The sequence below is a fragment of the Oncorhynchus mykiss genome, chromosome 12 (genome assembly GCF_013265735.2).
Source record: "Oncorhynchus mykiss isolate Arlee chromosome 12, USDA_OmykA_1.1, whole genome shotgun sequence".
NCBI classification, from domain to species: domain Eukaryota; kingdom Metazoa; phylum Chordata; class Actinopteri; order Salmoniformes; family Salmonidae; genus Oncorhynchus; species Oncorhynchus mykiss.
The window spans coordinates 28,162,446-28,170,968 of NC_048576.1; positions in this window are offsets into that span (position 1 = coordinate 28,162,446).

The window sequence follows — 8,523 nt, forward strand, 5'->3', positions numbered from 1 at the left end:
ATGTATTGTCATTTAGTTAGCTGAAAACGGCAACATTCAAAGTAAACCAGGCAAACACCCTATAACTTAAATTCATAATTTCACAATTTTTGTGAAAACGGTGTGTTTCGATGTTTTATAGTAAAAAAAGATGCACGCCAGATGATATCAGAAATACTTTTGAAATAATCTGGTGTGCATTGTGATTTTAACCAACTATGAGCAGGCAAAGGTATGTAAAACACAAAAAAAAATTGTTATAGCCTGAATGTTTTTTGCACTGGCCCTACACACAATACCCCATAATGTCAGGAATTATGTTTTTCTCTTTTTAAAAAAAAATTAATTTCAAATGAAAAGCTGAAATGTCTTCAGTCAATAAGTATTCATCCCCTTTTTCATGGCAAGCCTAAATAAATTCAGGTTAAACAAATGTTTACTCAAGTCATATAAGTTCCATGCACTCTGTGTGAAATAATAGTTTCACATTATTTTTGAATGATTACCTCATCTCTGTAACCCACACATACAATTAATTACCTGTAAGGTCCCTCAATCGAGCAGTGCATTTCAGCCACAGATTCAACCACAAAGATGAGGGAGGTTATCCAATGCCTCGCAAAGAAGGTCACCTATTGGTAGATGGGTTAAAAATAAAAAAGCAGGCACTGAATAGAACTTTGTGCATGGTTAAATTAAAAATGACACTTCGGATGATCAATACACCCAGTCACTACACAGATACAGGCGTCATTGCTAACTCAATTGCCGGAGTAGAAGCAAACCGTTTAGGGATTTCACCATTAGCAACTTAAAAACAGTTAGAGTTTGACAGAGATTGAAGAATTTTTAAAAGAATAATGGGCAAATGTTGCACAATCCAGGTGGGGAAAGCTCTTAGACTTACCCAGAAAAACTGCTTCTGTGAAGCATTGATTTAGATGTGTGAATACTTATGTAAATGAGATATTTCTGCATTTATTTGCAAACATTTCTAAAAACATGTTTTCACTTTGTCATTATGGGTGTAGATGGGTGAAAATATATGTACAGTGGGGCAAAAAAGTATTTAGTCAGCCACCAACTGTGCAAGTTCTCCCACTTAAAAAGATGAGAGAGGCCTGTAATTTCATAATAGGTACACTTCAACTATGACAGACAAAATGAGAAAAAAAATCCAGAAAATCACATTGTAGGATTGTTTATGAATTTATTTGCAAATTATGGTGGAAAATAAGTATTTGGTCACCTACAAACAAGCAAGAATTCTGGCTCTCACAGACCTGTAACAACTTTTTTAAGAGGCTCCTCTGTCCTCCACTCGATACCTGTATTAATGGCACCTGTTTGAACTTGTTATCAGTATAAAAGACACCACCTGTCCACAACCTCAAACAGTCACACTCCAAACTCCACTATGGCCAAGACCAAAGAGCTGTCAAAGAACACCAGAAACAGAAAATTGTAGACCTGCACCAGTCTCGGAAGACTGAATCTGCAATAGGTAAGCAGCTTGGTTTGAAGAAATCAACTGTGGGAGCAATTATTAGGAAATGGAAGACATACAAGACCACTGATAATCTCCCTCGATCTGGGGCTCCACGCAAGATCTCACCCCGTGGGGTCAAAATGATCACAAAATCCCAGAACCAAATGGGGGGACCTAGTAAATGACCTGCAGAGAGCTGGGACCAAAGTAACAAAGCCTACCATCAGTAACACACTACGCCGCCAGGGACTCAAATCCTGCAGTGCCAGACGTGTCCCCCTGCTTAAGCCAGTACATGTCCAGGCCCGTCTGAAGTTTGCTAGAGAGCATTAGGATGATCCAGAAGAAGATTGGGAGAATGTCATATGGTCAGATGAAACCAAAATATAACTTTTTGGTAAAAACTCAACTCGTCGTGTTTGGAGGACAAATAATTCTGAGTTGCATCCAAAGAACACCATACCTACTGTGAAGCATGGGGTTGGAAACATCATGCTTTGGGGCTGTTTTTCTGCAAAGGGACCAGGACGACTGATCCGTGTAAAGGAAAGAATGAATGGGGCCATATATCGTGAGATTTTGAGTGAAAACCTCCTTCCATCAGCAAGGGCATTGAAGATGAAACATGGCTGGGTCTTTCAGCATGACAATGATCCCAAACACACTGCCCAGGCAACGAAGGAGTGGCTTCGTAAGAAGCATTTCAAGGTCCTGGAGTGGCCTAGCCAGTCTCCAGATCTCAACCCCATAGAAAATCTTTGGAGGGAGTGGAAAGTCCGTGGTGCCCAGCAACAGCCCCAAAACATCACTGCTCTAGAGGAGATCTGCATGGAGAAATGGGCCAAAATACCAGCAACAGTGTGTGAAAACCTTGTGAAGACTTACAGAAAACATTTGACCTCTGTCATTGCCAACAAAGGGTATATAACAAAGTATTGAGATAAACTTTTGTTATTGCCCAAATACTTATTTTCCACCATAATTTGCTAATAAATTCATTAAAAATCCTACAATGTGATTTTCAGGATTTTTTTTCTCATTTTGTCTGTCATAGTTGAAGTGTACCTATGATGAAAATTACAGGCCTCTCTCATCTTTTTAAGTGGGAGAACTTGCACAATTGGTGGCTGACTAAATACTTTTTTGCCCCACTGTCCATTTTTGATGTTGGGGTGGTACTGGAGATGAATATGAAGGTCAACAATTTCGAAAAGTCCGTTATAAACAGATTTTTTTTTTAAAATTTGGGAACAGATGAAAACGTATTATATAGTTACAAAATATGGAATGCTCCGAGTAGGCTGGGCGAACCCAATTTGTTGATTTCATTCATATCATCAAAATTAATCAATTGCAGCACGTTTTTTGACTCATTCCGCAGTTTTTACCTGCTTAGGTACAATACCATTAGAAATTAATGTTGAAAGTTCTATTAGTATTACTAAAACGCAAATAGAAAATTATGCTTTCGCTGCTTCCTGTTGACAAGACATTTTGATAAATAGACCAATGTCAAAACACAGCTTTAAAAGCCTCTTAGATGTAAAGTCCCCTATTTAGGGGACCTGCGTGGTTTCTGGTACCGGTTCCGTTCAACATTTTCACTTATAAATCGATCTGTGAACACCATCGATCAATAGCCCTGGTTCCCACGGACACAGTAGTACTGTATATTTTTTGTGCCTGAAATCTGAAACAACTTGACGCTGGGATGTCCTTCCTACCGTTTCATTCGCTCTTCCGACTCACCTTCAACTCCTGGCTGATCCCTATGTCACAGCCACTGACAAAGCACATGCCTGCAATACTTTATTGCATGAATAAAAAATAATTAATAGATTTTAAGACCCAAAAAACACGTTCTGTTTGTCATAGAAGGACAAGATTAATATGATATAGATGGTAACTTTAGATGAAATAAAGTTGTAAAGTTGTGGGACTTGTTTTAGCTCTTTAAAAGTATTTTTGTGGAATTGGAAGAAGTTTAAAAAAAAAGTGTATTTAAAGCAAAGCAGTTACATATAATCAAAGTTAAATTTAGTAAAATAATTGGTCTGAATACTTCAATAGACTACTACAGTATATCAGCCTTATAACTTGGGGTTGTGGGACAGTTAAATCACCAAAATGTCTGAGTTACAGTTGTTGCGTGTGAAAATGGAAAGAAGAAAGACATACAGTTGGACAAAGCAAGCTTCTGTCAGAAGATGGGTGGCAATAAAAAGCAGGATCATGTGGACCACAGAAATAGAGTGAATTCCATTTCTATAACACTTAGGAAAGCAAAGCAACTCTGAATCATTCATACTGTGGGTCTCATCTAAATAGATGCATGCTTCACTTTTTTTTTTAAATGTTCTAGGTAAATTAAGTTTGATTTTAGTTGAATGATGATGTAATGATCAAACAGTTTTGTTGAACATTGATAGGTCTGCTGCTCAAGGTCAGATAGAAACTAACATTTTATTATAGTTTTTCAAGTTAAGTTTTTAATGTAACATGCACAAGTACAGTGAAATGCATTTATTGCAAGCTCTAAACCCAACAATGCAGTAATCAATATCAATGTAGCACTAAAAATAACATAAGGTAGAACAGAAAGACACAAATAAAAATAAGAACATGAGAAAGTAAGAAGCTAGATACAGGGTCAGTTCCAATACCATATTTACAATGTGCAGGAATACTGGAGTGATAGAGGTAGATACACCATATATACAAAAGTATGTGGACACCCCTTCAAATTAGTGGATTCGGCTATTTCAGCCACACCTGTTGCTGACAGGTGTATAAAATCGAGCACACGCCATGTAATCTCCATCGACAAACATTGGCAGTAGAATGGCCTACTGAAGAGCTCAGTGACATTCAACGTGGCACCGTCATAGGATGCCACCTTTCCAACAAGTCAGTTTGTCAAATTTCTGCCCTTCTAGAGCTGCCCCGGTCAACTGTAAGTGCTGTAATTATGAAGTGGAAACGTCTAGGAGCAACAACGGCTCAGCCGCGAAGTGGTAGGCCACACAAGCTTACAGAACAGGATCGCCGAGTGCGGAAATGCGTAAAAATGGTCTGTCCTCGGTTGCAACACTCACAACCGTGTTCCAAACTGCCTCTGGAAGCAACGTCAGCACAAGAACTGTTCATCTGGAGCTTCATGAAATGGGTTTCCATGGCCGAGCAGCCGCACACAAGCCTAAGTTCACCATGTGCAATGCCAAGCGTCGGCTGGAGTGGTGTAAAGCTCGCCACCATTGGACTCTGGAGCAGTGGAAACGCGTTCTGTGGAGTGATGAATCACGGTTCACCATCTGGCACTCCAACGAACAAATCTGGGTTTGGCGGATGCCAGGAGAACGCTACCTGCCTGAATGCCTAGTACCAACTGTAAAGTTTGATGGAGGAGGAATAATGGTCTGGGGCTGTTTTTCATGGTTCGGGCCCCTTTGTTCCAGGGAAGGCAAATCTTAACGCTACAGAATACAATAACATTCTAGACGATTGTGTGCTTCCAACTTGGGGAAGGCCCTTTCTTGTTTCAGCATGACAATGCCTCTGTGCACAAAGCAAGATCCATACAAAAATGGTTGTTGAGATCGGTGTGGAAGAACTTGACTAGCCTGCACAGAGCCCTAACCTCAACTCCATTGAACTTCTTTGGGATGAATTGAAACGCCGACTGCGAGCGAAGCCTAATCGCCCAAAATCAGTGCCCGACCTCACTAATGTTCGTGGCTGAATGGAAGCAAGTCCCCGCTGCAATGTTCCAGCATCTAGTGGAAAGACTTCCCAGAAGAGTGTAGGCTGTTATAATAGCAAAGGGGGACCAACTCCATATTAATGATCTGATCTGGCAGACTCACTAAACACATGCTTTGTTTGTAAATTATGTCTGAGTGTTGGAGTGTGCCCTTGGCTATCCGTAAATTAAAAAACGTGGCGTCTGTTTTGTTTAATATAAGGAGTGTGAAATGATTTATACTTGTACGTTTGAAACTTAAGTATATTTTAGAAATTACATTTGCTTTTGATACTTAAGTATATTTAAAACCATAGACTTTTAGACTTTTACTCAAGTAGTATTTTACTGGGTGACTTTCACTTGAGTCATTTTCTATTAAGGTATCTTTACTTTTACTCAAGTATGACAAATGGGTACTTTTTCCACCACAAAAGTGTCCACATACTTTTCGTCCTATATAGAGTATGTATCGGGTAAGGTGACTAGGCATCAGGATATATAATAAACATAGTATCAGCATAAATTATGATTGTATGGGAGTGCGTGTGTGCATGTTATGTTTTGGACTGTCAGTGTGCATAACTGTGTAGAATCCTGTGAGTGCATAGAACAACAAAAATAAAATACAAGGGTCAACGCAGATGGTCCGTGTAACCATTCTGTAAGGTATTTAGCAGTCTTATGGTTTCGGGATAGAAGCTGTTCAGGAGCCTGTTGGTGCCGGACTTAATTAACCGGTACCACTTGCCGTGCAGAAGCAGAGAGAACAGTCTATGGGTTGGGTGGCTGGAGTCTTTAAAGATTTTCCGGGCCTTCCTTTCACACCGCCTGATACAGAGGTCCTGGATGGCAGGGGGCTCGGCTCCAGTGATGTACTGGGCTGTCCACAACACTCTCTGTAGCACCATTGCCATCTCAGACAAAACATTTTGCACATTAAAATTCCTAGAATGTCTCTTTATAATAATATGTAAACTACCTAAATATTGCTCACACATTATTATAAAGATACATTTTAGGAATTTTAATGAGCACATTTTTTTCTGAGCTGGGGTTGAGTGACTTGGGGATTGTGTCAAATATCACTGATGTGGATCAGGCCCTTAACCCTTAATTTTTTTATTTCCCTGTTTAAGGGTAAAAGACTGATGTACTCCTTGGTTTACGCATGAATTGTCTGAGAAATTACAGGAAAGAAATGTAGCTTGGGCTAAGGTTAGACGGAATGATTCTACATCTGATTGGCAGTCCTTCAGAGCTTTGAGAAACAGATGTCTATCCCTGGTTTCAAAAGCAAAATCAATATATTTCTTGAATTGTTTTTCAGAGTGGTGGCAATCCAGCCAACTTCTGGAAAGTGGTCAAATCCTTTAAACAAAACTCCACCCCCTCGTTTCCTCAGCAGGTTGACAGCCTCTGGTCCCATTCTAGACAACATGGAAATTTATGATGCTTTTAATAACCATTTTGCTTCAACTGGCCAACGGTTTGAAAGGATCATCTCTGAAAATTAATCTCATCCCACTAGAGGGAGTCCTTTAGTCACCTCAGAACATATTGTAGAGAATGATGCACGAACAGACTCATACTTTATTTTCATGTCAACCCTTTGATGTCTATGATGTACTTTCCTAAAAAACATAGAGGCTGATTCACTTGATTTCTTCTTATTGCAGCTCTCTGCCCCACTTGTTGCAGAACCACTGACCTATATGTTTTACTTGACAATTGTTTCTGGTGTTATCTCGAAGATATGGCAAGCGGCAAATGTCCTCCCACTACATAAAGGAGGAGATCCTTCTGACTTAGTTAACTCCTGTCCAATTTCCAAATTATGTTGCCTTTCCAAAGTTTTAGAATCCCAGACTAACTGTCAGCGAAAACTTGAACTTCTCCTTCTATTTTTAATGTACAACAATACTGTTTTAGATCTGGATATAGCACAGTTTCAGCTGCTACACTTGTTTACAATGATGTGTTAAAATTGTTAAATCATTGTGCTGTCTTATTTATAGACCTTTCCAAGTCATTCAATACTGTTGTCCATCACATTCTTATTCAAAGGTTGACTGAATAGGCCTGGATCAAGCTTCTTGCAAGTGGTTTGAAAACTATCTGTCAGACAGGACTCAATGTGTGATCTCTGGTGGTGTTAAGTCTAGTTTTCTGGATATTACACAAGGTGTACCGCAGGGACCTGTTATCTTTACTATTTATTTAAATAATAGTCTATCTGTTAAAACTTGTAATATTAATCTGTACGCAGATGACACTGTTATGTAAGCCATTGCCCCAACTGTTGAACAGGCTATATTAGAGCTGCAATCTGACCTTGTTACCATTCAGAAAGCCCTGGTTGGTTTAAAACTTGTACTTAATGCGATCAAGATGAAATACATGTTGTTCTCTAGTTCTCGCAAGAATGTTTCAGATGGAATACACATTTATTAATTGGATGTTTCTCCCATTGATCAGGTTCCCGCCTACAAATATCTGGACATCTGGATTGACAAAGTATTTAATGTTTAAAAAACATACGGATGACCTAGTTAAAAAGCTAAGATTTAATGTGGGCTACTTTTTTATAAATATATTGGCTGGTCCTCATTAAAGTCACGCAGATCAATGTATTACTCCCTTTTTGTTCCCAAAGTCCTACTACACAAGCTTCCAAATTACCTAACTTCGTTGCTAACGTATTAAAGAAGGAGATCACCAACCCTGTAAACGGGTTTGCTAACTCTTCAGAATCCTCAGATCTCCATAGAATTAGGTGAATCTGCTTTTAGTTCACGCTCCACATTTTTGGAATCATTTACAAAATTCATTACATTTGGATTCCCTGGTGCTACTAAGGCATTTTAAAACCCAGATGATAAATGAGTTTGAGGTGTACAATTGTTTTGATTGATTGATTTAGTAACCTGCTTATGATGGCTGTGATGTTAGTGATGTTCTGGTATAGTGTACTTGTAATTTGCAATATTTTTTAGCTTTGTGGTCTCAGGGCACCATTGAAAATGAAACACTGGTCTCAATTGGGCTCCACTGATTAAACAAAAGTTTACAGTAAAATAACAAGCAAGCAGGTAAAATAACAAACAAGCAGGTCCTAAGCTTGGTGATGAGCTTGGAGGGGACAATAGTGTTGAACGCTGAGCTGTAATCAATGATCAGCATTCTCACATAGGCATTCCTCTTATCTAGGTGGGTGAGGGTAGTGTGGAGCGCAATTGAGATTGCATCGTCTATGGATCTGTTGGGGCAGTATGTCTGGTGTCTGGGATGAATAACCTTTCAAAGCACTTCATGA